General features: G+C 50.8%; 1 protein-coding gene across 3 annotated transcripts in view; it reads right to left on the reverse strand.

The window, feature by feature from the left end:
- Window positions 1–13,603, reverse strand: part of COBL (cordon-bleu WH2 repeat protein) — a 260,429-nt gene that overhangs the window by 235,633 nt on the left and 11,193 nt on the right. The window lies entirely within an intron of this gene.

Consider the following 13,603-nt stretch of genomic DNA (forward strand, 5'->3'; position numbering starts at 1 on the left):
GGCCGGCAGCCCTCAGATATTGATGCCCTGAGCCAGCAGCCCTCAGATGTTGACTCTCTGGGCCAGCAGCCCTCAGATGTTGACACCCTGGGCCGGCAGCCTTCAGGTGTTGGTGCTCTCATCCACCCTCACCTCACACACTTCCCCTGGGTACTCGCTCACTCTTGGACCATGGTGACAGCAGCACCCAGGACACGGGAAAACCAAATCAGTTTGGTGTCATATATTGCAATCTTGGTTCCCTGAGTCGGGTAGGATGACAGAAAAATACAAGAGGCCCAGTTACATGTGAACTTCATATAAACAGTGACTACGTGGGACATACTTACGCTAAAATACATTTGTTGTTTATCTACAATTCACGTGTAAGTTGGCATCGTGTATTTTCTTGGCCAACCTTGAACCAGCCAGGCCCTGGCATCCTCAGGAACACAGGACAGTGGGACCCTTCAGATGGGGCCGTCATGGTGGAGTTAGCAAGCACCTGATCTAAGTCAGGTCCTACGCCACGTTGTAAATTCTCAGGCTGGCCCCGAAGCCCGGCCTCGCTGCCAGGGTGCAGAGCCCCACATCTGTGCATCCCAGGCCGGCTGCCCTCCACAGGCCCTCGTTCTACCCACATGCAAAGCGAAAGCTGTCATTTTGCTCTTCACTTCAAACAGATGGCTCCAGATTCCAGATCCTGCTCTGCCGGCCACCCAAGGGCACGCAGGGTCAGACACGGGGCCCGGGAGGTTTCTGCCGCTTCCGGCTGCGTGACTTTGAATAAGTCCGTGAGTCTTGCCAAGCCACACGTGCAGCAATCCCAGTAGGGACCTGTCCTGCCTCTGCACGTGGTTCCGAGGACAACAGACTCTCAGCGCTGGCAAACGGGATTTGCCAAGTGCCCTTCAAAGGTTAACTGTTCTCGCCTTCGTTGTCAACCAGGTCACATCCCTAGAAACTCCAAATCATGTTTCTCCTCATCCTGCACCTGCAACTGGTCCCCAGTCCATCAGTCCTATCTCTGACCCCCTCCTGAGATCCCTCCTGTTTCGCTCCCACCCACGGCCTGGCCCCAGAGGCTCACGACCTCCCCCCTTTCCCCTGGGTCCCTACAGTAGCCTTCCAGCGAGGCTTCCCCAGCTGCAGCCTTGCCCTCCCACGGCTCCCGGAACGTGTTTTCCAAAGAGAGCTGATGAGCTGGCATGGGTCCTCCGAGGCCACGGACGGGCTCCACCCCATGGCACAGATGATCTGCAAGGCTGTCCGGCCACATGTTCTCTCGGCTGGCCTCCCTTCCTGGAAAACCAACCCCCTCATCGTCCCAATCCAGGCCGTGCACTGCACACCTGTCCTGGCTCCTGCCGAGCCCCGACGTGGAAAAGCTGACCATTCATTCCCTAGCCAGCGACTGCCCAGGCTCTCCGATGTGCACAGCAGGTGCACTCACAGTGTCTGTCCCCTACAAGCGAGCGTTTCCGGGAGGCCACAGAGTGCGGGTGGGCGGCAGGGACCAGCACAAACCACCGAGAGTAATGAATTACCCCCTGTGCCAGGAAAACGCTGCGTCCCGTGGGGAACCGGACCTTGTCCCACGTTCACCGACCACAACTGTGGAAATTAGCGCTTCCCACTCTGCCCGGCTTGTCCGAAACACGGAGACCAAGCTGATGCCCCATCGTGGCACGGAGACCTGCTTTCAGGGCTGAATCTCTCCTCCCTCCGCCATCCCTGGTTTTGGTTTCTATCTTCACTACCGTTCCTGCAGACAGGTCCTCCACCACGGCCTTGTGGAAGCAGGACACAGAGGAGATCGGCAGCACAGGAAGGAGGAAGATGTGCTCGCAGGCAGAGGCAACACTGCGTTGGCCACGTTTTCCAGTGGAATCGGAGAGGCGGTGTGTGCTCCGGAGCAAACAGAATCGAGTGCGCACCCGCGGTCAGGGAGACGCACCAGATGGGCCGGTCACGGCGCCTGTCGTATCAGCCACGTGCTGCTGGCCACCAGGGCCACTGAGTGCCACCAGCACATCTCACTGATCTAACCTGGGGATCGACGGCTAACCGCTGGGAACGTGGGTTCTGATGTCACGGGCAAAGCGGACGGTCGGCACCCAGCAGAGGTGATGGCAGACCTGAGATGCCACAACTCAGGTGGTCTGCTGGAGAAAACCGTGTCTGTGTCCCAGAGCGGTGTGTGCTTGTCTTCCTCTAAATCTCAATCCTGAGGTCAGGTGACCCCCGCATAAACACAGGATGCAGAGACAAAGCACGCAGGAGTGAGTCATTTCTCTCAAACTCAGAGATAACTGCCAGACTCCGGGCGTCCTCATTGCCCTGCACTGCCTGGATGGTGACCCAGACGCTCACCCTGTCTACAGGGTACGCAGTCCCTCCATCAGCCGCTGTGAGTCGGCAGAAGACCCATGAGTCACCTGTGCACACGGGTGCACAGCACACAGCCCTCGATGACAGGCCAAGGAGCCCAAGACGCATGTGAGCAAGGCTGAGACCCTGACGCACTTGGAGGTCGCTGGGGTGACAGGAAGACACAGGAAGGAAAGGAGGTGACAGGAGCCAACAGGAGATTTGCTAGAAGGAAAATAACTGGGGCCAAATGCCTTGCCTCACCAGTTGTCCTCACCAGTGGCTGCGGCTTAGGACTCATTTTTACAACCTTGAAAGCCAGCCTGGGAAGACGACCCGGGAAGAAGTCCCCATATGTTCAGGGAAGCTGGTGCTGCGGACTGTTAGTTTGGTTCCAGGTAACGAGAGGATGTCCGGGGAAGAGCCTTGGGAGTGAGTGGTGAATATGGGAGCGTTTCGAAAGGAAACAACTGTGTGGGATTTTCCCATAACATAACCACGCCAAAGAAAATGTTAGAAAATCGTACGCTTGCGGGGGTGGGAGGGGCACCTGGATGGCTCAGTTGGTTAAGCACCTGACTCTTGATTTCAGCTCAGGTCATAATCTCACGGTTTGTGAGGTCGAGTCCCACGTCAGGCTCTGCACAGACAACACAGAGCCTTCATGGAATTCTCTCTCTCCACCCTTTCCTCACTTGCTCTCTGTCTCTTAAAATAAATAAACTTTTTAAAAAAGTGTATGCTTGATAATGGGCACACGGGAGTTCCCGCACTAGAATCTCTACTTTGTGTATGTTTGAAATTTTCCATCGTATACTTTTAAAGGAACAAAATTCTATTTTTTGTCATGTAAAGTCACTGAATGGAGGGGCGCCTGGGTGGCTCAGTCAGTTGAGCGTCTGACTTCGGCTCAGGTCATGATCTCACAGTTTGTGAGTTCAAGTCCCGTGTCGGGCTCTGTGCTGACAGCTCAGAGCCTGGAACCTGCTTCAGATTCTGTCTCCCTATCTCTCTGTTCCTCTCCTGTTCATGCTCGGTCTCTCTCTCTCAAAAAGAAACATTAAAAAATAAATAAATAAAGGCACTGAATGGAGTCAGCTGAATCTTCAAATCAATGGTGGTTTATTATCAAATGTAAGTAAGTCTCCTGAAAAATGACCTGTCCCCAAATTAAAAGTTACTGTTAAAAGTTACTTTTATGCATGATAATGCAAAAAAAATAATAATAAAGAAAAGAAAAAAAAAAACACTGCTCAGTCAGAAGCTGGGGAAATCCAGCCACCCTCTGGGGGGCCCTGTGGCTTGTTGGCCCTGGATACACTCTCGATCACAGGCCAGCCCGGGGGCCCTGGCTCCTCCTTGGCCTGAATTCAATCACTGAACCACAGAAGTAAGCTACTAAACAGTACACAAGTTTACATTACCATCCGATGAACCTGCGCCCATTATGACGGTGAAAACCAATGAGAGACCCAGCTACTGTCCCTCACCCTCCACGGCTAAGGCACCTAACGCGGTAGAGCCACTAGGCTCCTAATGGGTAAAAAGACACGAATCCTGTGACTCAGCCGTTCTACCCCCAGTGCTTACTGAAAAGAATGGGACCATATGTCCACGCAGAGACTATAAATGTGCACAACAGCTTTATCTGCAACACGTTGTCGGAAATTAACAAGCGGAACGCTGCCGTCATTAAAGAAGGATGAAGCCAAACTCATTACGCTCAGTGAAGGAACTAGACCAAGAAGAGAGGGCACTAAACAATACCGTTTATAGAAGGTTCTAGAAAACGCACACTTGCCCTATGTGACTGAAAGCTGATCAGCAGTTGCTGGTGCAGGGAGAAACAGGTGGCAAAAATACACCAGGAAGCTGTCGGTAGTGACGGACAAGCCTGAGCCCTGAACGCAACAATGGTTTCAAGGATGTGAACGGCGTGCTGTTCACTGTACATAAATACACCTCGATCTGTAGTTACAACACGTAGTACACACTCTCGGTCACAAAGAGCAAAAAGAATAAACTCCAGACAGAAATAATCCTAATCTTCAAAATACGAAGAATAATTGCGTGAGGGAGGTCACTCGTAACTGAGGACCAACAACCTCGGTACAAGACTCCATCCTGGCTGTAGCACCTCAAGGCGCGAGATCACACCCAGAATACACATTGTTCTCCACACATAAACGCAACAGTCAAACCTTGGTTTCTGAGCATAATTCGTTCCGGAAACATGCTTGTCATCCAAAGCACTCGTATATCAAAGAGAATTTCAAGAGCCGTCGGCTCAGGTGTGATCCTGTGACATTCGGCATCACTTATGACTCGTACGGCGAGACGTCGCTCGTTTATCAAGTTAAAATTTATTAGAAATGTCCGCTCGTCTTGCAGAACACGCGCAGAACACGTTCCTCGCGATCCAAGGTGTTACTATACTCCCAACTCTAGCGATTTGCCTCCTAAGATTTTCATCAGACAAGAACTTTGTCTAAATAAACATTTAACATTTTTTATTTGACCTCGCTAGTCCGGGAATATATGTGTAAGTTTGAATCCCCTGGAGATCTAGCATCGTCCTCGAACACAGCACTTAATTTATGTAGAATTCTCACCTGTATCACCTGCCCAATCAAAGTTCTCAAAAATGGTTCATTATCCAATTCGGTGGAACCAAAGACACAATCCCGTGAGTGCCTGGCCTTGCATGTAGTCATGCCCTAGGTCTGCCCTGCCACACCACTGCTGCCAGGAACTTCCAGCCACCCAGCCAAGCAGACGGGACAGCCCGGTGACCAGACGGCACACAGCACATGCTCGGGTCCATCAGACCACACTGTGTCTTAAGTGCACACGCTGCTCACGTCTGCAGGTCTGCACAGATCACGTGTCCGAGAACTGTGACCAAAGCTGCAGGATCTAGGGTACAACCTGCTCTCGATTTTTTGTTTTTTAATTTACATTCTAGTTAGTTAACATATGGTGTAGTATAGGTTTCGGGAGTAGGATTTAGCGATTCATCAGTCACATGTAACACCCAGGGCTCATTCCAGGTGCCCTCCTTAATGCCCATCCCCTCCCCTACCTCCCCTGCAGCAACCCTCAGATTGTTCTCTTTGTATTTAAGAGTCTCTTATGGTTTGTCTCCCCCTCTGATTTTACATTATTTTTCCTTCCCTTACTCTATGTTCATCTGTTGTATTTCTTAAATTCCACATATGAGTGAACTCATAGGATATTTACCTTTCTCTGGCTTATTTAGCTTAGCATAATACACTCCAGTTCCATCCACGCTGTTGCAAATGGCAAGATTTTCCTCTTCTCGATCTCCATGTAATATTCCATTGTATATCCATACGACATCCTGTTTATCCATTCATCAGCCGATGGACATTTGGGCTCTTTCCATACTTTGGCTATTGATGACAGTGCTGCTATAAACATTGGGGTGCGTGTGCCCCTTGAAAACAGCACACGTGTATCCCTTGGGTAAATACCTAGTAGTGCAATTGCTGGGTTGTAGGGTAGTTCTATTTTTAATTTTTTGAGGAACCTCCATACTGTTGTCCAGGGCGGGTGCACCAGTCTGCCATCCCCACCAACAGCACAAGGGGGTTCTCCCTTCGCATCCTCACCAACACCTGTTGTTTCCCGAGTTGTTGATTTTAGCCATTCTGACAGGTGTGAGGTGGTATCTCATTGTGGTTTTGCTAATCTTAACTTTAACTTGGCTGAAAAAGGTCCAATCCTGACAGTCTCTCAGTTGTCTGCACTTTCTACACCTCTTTACTCTCCTTTCTGATCATCGGGGGGGAAAAAATCCCCGCTGAATAAGGCTCTAAGTGTCCATTTACGCGAGCTAATCTTGGTGCGATATTTACAGCCCCTCCCGCCTGGCTGCTGTGTGTGTCTGGAAGGAGTGTTATATTTAAGAACTGCTTCAGCAGAACCATTTTATGAGAAGGCCTTTCATAAAAATAAACCTGACTTATCTCCACCCCGCCCTACGAGAAGGACTAAATGCGCCATCTTTTCTGGGTGTTTCGAAAGCACTTTGTGCACATCTCGCTTACAGCATGTGTCCTAACTCCTTGTTTAGAGATCTGTCCCTGTTTCTATCCTGTGGGCTCTATCAGGTCAGGGACAATTATCCACACCCCACAGGCGGCACACGGAGGAGTTTTAATTAATTCATATTTAAAAGAAAATCACAGCTAACCAAACGGATAAGTTTTAAAATTATTCTACATCAGTAAAAATGGATTTCACTTTTTTAAAAAAATTTTTAATGTTTATTATTTTTTTTTCTGAGAGAGAATCAAAGTACGAGCAGGGAAGGGGCAGAGGGAGAAGAGACACAGAATCCGAAGCAGGCTCCAGGTTCCAAGATGTCAGCACAGAGCCCGATGTGGGGCTTGAACTCAAGAACTTGTGAGATCACGACCTGAGCCGAAGCCAGATGTTTAACTGAGTGAGCCACCCAGGCGCCCCTATCATTTCACTTTTTTTTTTTAATTTTTTTAAACGTTTTATTTATTTTTGAGACAGGGAGAGACAGAGCATGAACAGGGGAGGGTCAGAGAGAGGGAGACACAGAATCTGAAACAGGCTCCAGGCTCTGAGCTGTCAGCACAGAGCCCAACGCGGGGCTCGAACTCACGGACTGCGAGATCATGACATGAGCCGAAGTCGGCCGCTTAACCGACTGAGCCACCCAGGCGCCCCATCACTTCACTTTTAAACACCCATAATATGGAGAGAAACCTGAGAAAAAATTAACATACAGACTATCATATACACGACTTTAATTCAAAGTTACCCAAAGGTGCTGGGAGATGTTTGATTATATCAGGACAATCAAAAATGAGAAATTAGTCTTGGCTTTACTTTCTTTCTTTGTTTTAGTTTTGTGTGTGTGTGTGTGTGGGGGGGGATTTGTTTGTTCGTTCGTTTGTTTTGTTTTGCCAGAGCATTATTTTACACAAGTTAAACACTTCATGTCTTTTTTTGATCAACGATTTCCTTTTCAGACAAATAATTCTGCGGGAAGACAATTACATAAATGTTGCCGCAAGTGTTTTGCACAGCCGTTTCTGTCTCGTGGTGGATGCCTGTCAAGGCTTCAGAAGCATTTCCGTGTTGGTGATTACTCACAGCGAGGCGCTAAGTATAGCAGGAGTGCTTGCTTGCAATCTGGGCTCGGTGTCTTTTTCCAAAGCAACCTGGTTAGACCACGTGAAGTGCATTAAAACATACACAAAAGGGCCCGTGAAGAGGAAATTTCTGTTGACACAGAACAATCGTGTGCTAAGTAAATGGTTCTTGCAGACTAAACAGAACTCCTAGGCAGCCTCCTTGAGAGCGGGAACAGTATTTTTATTCAATTTCATTTAAGGGCTTGATGGGTGAATGAACAAGTGGACGGATAATCTTTAGCCAGGATGGGACCTCTGAACCACCTGGGGGCTCCTCAGACCACTCCCACTGAACCCCACCCCGTGCCGGCAGGCTGAATTACAACCCGATGCTTGATTTCTCTTGGGGAGAAGCTGAGGTGTCTTTATTCAAAAGCCCCCCAAGTAGAAGACACAAATACATGGAAAGATATCCTATGTTCATGGGCTGGAAGAATTAACGCTGATAAAATGTCTATACTACCCACAGCAATCTACAGATTCAATGCAATCCCTATCAAAATTCCAGTGGCATTAAAAAAAATATTTTTTAATGTGTATTCATTGTTTGAGAGACAGAGCATGAGTTGGGAGGGGCAGAGAGAGAGAGAGAGGGAGACACAGAAGCCGAAGCAGGCTCCAGGCTCTAGCTGTCAGCACAGAGCTCAACACGGGGCTTGAACCCACAAACCTCAAGATCATGACCTGGGCCCAAGTCGGACACTTACCCGACTGAGCCACCCAGGCACCCCCAGTGTGGGTTTTAAATACTATCACAAGTGGTTTAACCAAGATGCTTTGGGAAAAGGCCATCAAACTCAGATTGCCTCATGGTGGTTTTGAAACATGAGAACACGTGTTTTACACTAGTTTCCTCACTAGGAGCCTCATTCCACCCCCTTGGGAGTGGGCTGGACTTGCCGACCTGCTTCTGAGGAATGCGATACGAGGCTACGTGACAGTGTGTGACTTGGAAGGCTCGGTCATAAAGGTAGTGCAGCCTCCTCGAGTTCCTTCTCGAATCCCCGGCTCAACGGGAAGCTGGACACCATGTGGAGAGGACCACGTAGCAAAGATCTGAGATGTCCCGCCAAAAATGAGCAAAAATGGAACGAGCCAGCTTCTGGCCACTCTGTAAGCACGGCCGCAACCTCAGGGGACAGCCCGAGTCACAACTGTCCAGGGGCACCGTCACACTTTACGCTGCTAAGTTTGGGGTAATCTGTGTTCAGCAAGATAAGTACTACACCTACGGTCTTCCAGCTGGCCACCTGTGTGATCGGGCCACGCTTTCCCAGGCGGAGGGCCATGGGGGTGCGGTCACTGCGCAGCTGGTTGACGAGCATGCTCCTGTGGGCATGGGCTGCGTCACCCACCAGCACTAACCACGCACAGACGCTGGGGCCACGCACGCAAGGCAGGCCTCCGCATCGCTCTTAATTAACCCATGGGACCGTCCTCCATTTGGAAAGTGGGGAAAGAAAGGCCCGCCCTGCAGGCTCATGGGATGCGGGTGTGGGTGCTGCGAAAGCCGCCCAACCGTGCGTGCGTGTAAATTACCGTTAAATAGACCCCCTCACTTCACATACCGTGGCGTTGGCCTAACTCACTAGGCAAGAGCAGGGACTACCTTTGCCCACATGGACGGAGCGTCTCTGTGCAGCAAATGTGACTCTATACGATTTAAAACGGAAGCGAAGCCTTGAGCTGACTCTTTCGAGTTGCGTACAGAGGACGCCAGGCTCTGGGGCCAAACCCACCTGCCCCAGGATGGCGCTCATGTGACAGTAATTCCTTTTTCCCGGCTCAGCTCTGTCAAACACTACCCGACCAGGCTCCTCCCCACCTCCCTACCTCCATCCCCTGACCACACTCGCTTGTGGAATAAAGGAAGCGCTACCTGTACGACACCCCCGGAGCCACAGCAGTCTAGGACAGGAGAGTCACAAGGAGATGTTGCTGGCACGCACCTAGTGCCTTCCCGCCAGGCTTTGAGGCCAGACGGGAGCCTGGCACGCCCTCCCCGGAAATGAGCGGACAACCTCCAAGGTCCATGTACACACACGTGAGCACACCTGCACATGCCCCTCTCAGGTCACGGGGCCTTGTGAAGACCCCGAGGGATTTAGTGAGGCTGCCAACAAGTGCCCCCAGCAAACGTATGCCACCGCTTTCAGACTGGGAGTTTCACAGCTGGCTGTCAAGAAAGTACTCTGTTCCAAAGAACTTCTGCAAATCCCTAGCTTCCAAAGCACTGAAAGGAGGTAAATCAGGCCGAGACCACAGAAATCATGATTCTGCTTATCTTCCCTTATCTGTCTCTTTCCGCCTAGGGTCACAAGATTCAAACTGGCTACAGGGTTAATAACCCCCAGCACATGGGCCCAGGTTCCGGTGGGGACTGACCAATAGCATGCCAAGAAGGTCTCAGACCCAACTAGAACATTCTAGGCAGGACCAGCACCATGTGCCTGCACCCTACTGATGGGACTGGGGCAACAGGAAGCTGGCAGTCGTGCTCAGAGAATGAGAGAACATATCCACAATTGAAAAGGCACGTAAGAAGGGCCACTGCTGGCCACAGAAAGCCTGAGTAAGTTAGTTACCTCTCTGGGGTTCAGTGTCCTCATCCCCCAAATGGTGACAGTAACAGTACTACATAAAGGTCTAGTGAGGGGGATAAATAACACTGCACAGAAAGCACTCACCCCACAGGCTCTCCCACACCTGTTCTGCAAGACCAGAACTGTGCATACTCTGTTCAACCACATCGCTACTCAGACTGGGCACTTGGATGTCACAGCCATGTCAAGCTGTTTTAAGTGCTGCTTTCTGGTCAGCCATCTCAGCTGCATATGTATCTCACTGCACACAGGTCCACAGACCATACTTTGAATAGAACTGGCCTCCAGGCCCACTGCAAACACAGACTCTGCAGACCTGACCCTGAAAACCTGATTCATTGCTTCTTTCTGATTTTATTATTACAAGTGTTAATGGTTGCCTTTGGTTTCAGACTCAAACTACACTTATTAAAGCACAGAGGGCTGCCATATCCGACCAGGGTCCCCTGAATGTTGGTACTAAATGTGTCCCATGGAAATTGAAACAGCAGTATGTGCATGGTAGGTCTGGGCCTGAATCCCTGCATCCTTTTACCACCACCCGATGCAGGAATGGTGGATGAGGCCCACTGCCTCCTAAAGAAAATGGATAATGGCCTTTTCTTCGGAAGTGCTGGAAGTGAAATGAAGGAATAAACCAGAAGCCTGGCCCCACCCTGAGCTCTACCCCACGCTCTACAAACGTTCACTTTTCTCCCACAGAATCTGCACCTCCCCAAGGACCTGACTTTGTTCCCACTTCATGTCTCCTAGAAAACCCTCTCCATGTCTCAGACTTCAACCTAGAACTGTCTTTGTGGCCCAGAGTGACCTTACTGCCAATATCTAAAGACTATGTGGAGGGGTTAAGAACTGTGCCAGGTTAACTGCGTCACCACGCTGACCCTGCTATCACTGATTAACCTCTCTATGTCCCACGTTCCTCATTCACAAATGGGAGAAACAGTAGCACACACTTCCTGGACTGTTTTAAGGAATACAGTGAGGGGACCCATGCAAGCACTTTCAACAGTGCTCGGTAAGCACCCAACAACACTGGCTGTGGTTGCTGTGTGGGACCTGGGCCTGGGACAGGACACGGGACCCATGCCGCCCAAGTCCTCACAGAGCTGTTCGTGGCTCTCTCCACGAGGCCTCCTCCTCTCTCCTGCCCTGACCCAGGGCACCCCACTCTGAGTTCCCTGGCTGTGCGTGTCAAGCCTGCTCTGTCCCCCTGTCCTCCGCTGGATTTAAGCACCTGGAAGACAGGAGTCCTGCCTGATTATCTCTTAGCCTCTCCTTCACCTGCCTCACACTCATTACGAGTAAGTGAAGAGCTTTCTTCCAAACTTCCTCATTCCCCTCCTCCCAGCTCCCACCATCGTAGCCTCGAAGGCCACAGACCTCTCCCAGTTACCCATTTTTGGAGTTGCGCCACTCTGTGACCTGTGGCTCCCAGAGTCGCGCACCTGGCGTCTCTAACACCATCCCTTCCTTTCCATTCACCTCGGTGGAGGCAAGGTCAGCGCCTGGGCTACTGGAACGCTGGCTGTCCCGGCTGGTTCCCAGACACTCCCTTTTCCTCTCTGGGCCTCTCACATCCTGGCTTCAGGCTAAACTCCTAAGAACACACTCTGTCCGTGAGGATGGCACTCTTCTGCTCAACACTGACTGATCCCTTACGTCTTTAAGATGAAATCCAGACTCCCAGGCTGGCCCTCCACTCCTGGCACCACCACATTGGGCATCTAAACACGTGCTGTTCAGGTCATGACCTCACAGTGTGAGTTCGAGGCCCACATCGGTCTCTCTGCTGTCCGCTCAGAGCCCGCTTTGAACCGATCCTCTGTTTCCCCCCTCTCTCTGCCCCTCCTCTGCACTCTCTTTCTCTCTTTCAAAAATAAATAAAACATTATAAAAATGAATAAAAAAATAGGGGCACCTGGGTGGCCCAGTCAGTTGAGTGTCCGACTTCGGCCCAGGTCACCATCTCACGGTTCGTGAGTTCGAGCCCCACGTCAGGCTCTGTGCTGACAGCTCAGAGCCTGGAGCCTGCTTCGCATTCTGTGTCTCCCTCTCTCTCTCAAAAATAAATACGCTTTTAAGTAAATTAATAAATAATACATTAATAAATAAATAAGTAAAGCTGCACAGCCCCGCAGTCTCCCCCCTTCAGTCAGCCGGAGGTCTGTCCGCCCAGCGTCCTATGAAGGAAGGATCCTGGATCCTCACACCCTCTTCTCCTCACAGCGGCCCCTCCCACAGTGCTGGGTCTCTGCCTCCCCACCTACGCATTTTATCTAATTGTCAGCCTCAGCGCAAAGCGTGGTAAGCTTTTCCTCATCTCCCCCTGTCCACAGTCATGGCCAGAAGACCTTCCTTTAGGTTGGTTTTAAGGGATCTTTTATGTCTCGTCTTGGCCTGGTCCCTCTCTGGATTCTCCCCGGGGCTAGGAGATGCTTACGGAATAATCGTGGACGGGCTGGCTGGCTAACAAGGGGCGGGCATCTGGCCTCACCCCCAGGATAATCAATGTGGAGGCGCCACAGAAATAAAGCAAGGGCGCCATCACTTCTTAGAGGTCAACCTGGATGGGAAATCCCACCGGAAGACATTCTGCTGCTAAGACAAAGGGAGCAGACCATCCGTTATTTCCCAAAGAGTCACGATGCTGGTGATGGTCGTGCTTTCGAAACATAGGGCTTGACCCGCGTCAAGCACGAGCTAACTCGCTGGCTCCGTCTTCCCAAAGCCGGTCTGTGACAGTGACCGTGCATCGCTCGAAGCCGCGTTCTCGGAACTGAGCTATGGATGTTGCCATCACCACCATAGAAACTTCTACTCTGGAGCTGCCGTATTTGAAAATACAATAAAGGGATGGCCACCGGAGCCTGGTTACAAAGTTAATACAACACACGGTAATTTCAGGGCTGTGCTCCTACACCCACTTGCATGGACAGAGGTGCAGAAACATGCTACGCCCTTTATAAAAATCTGGATGTGGGTTGAATATGGGTGGGAAAGCCTGTCATCCAAATCCAGTGACAGGTCAACATGCACATGTGCCCTGATGTGACCAGCAAGGGTGCAATGTGGGGTAGGAGGCGGTGGGTGGCACCCCCCCAAGCCTCGTGGGCTGAAGGAGAGGCAGAAACAGAGGTGGGGTCAGCCTGTTCAGCGTCGTGACCTTCCCTTAGCTAAAAATAGAGTCATTTTAAGAGGAAGTTGGCCAGGGCACCTGCGTGGCTCAGTCAGTGGAGAGTCCGACTCTTGATTTCGGCTCAGGTCATGATGCCAGAGTCATGGGATCGAGCCCTGTGTCGGGCTCCACACTGAGCGTGGAGCCTGCCTGGAATTCTCTCGCTCTCTTCCTCTGCCCCTCCCCGCCTACTTGCTCTCTCTAAATAAAATTTTAAAAGCTAAACAACAAAACAAAACAAAACAGCTCATTCATTGCTTCCCACCAACCTCGCCAGTTAA

This window comes from Panthera uncia, chromosome A2, assembly GCF_023721935.1.
Source record: "Panthera uncia isolate 11264 chromosome A2, Puncia_PCG_1.0, whole genome shotgun sequence".
In the NCBI taxonomy this organism is placed as follows: domain Eukaryota; kingdom Metazoa; phylum Chordata; class Mammalia; order Carnivora; family Felidae; genus Panthera; species Panthera uncia.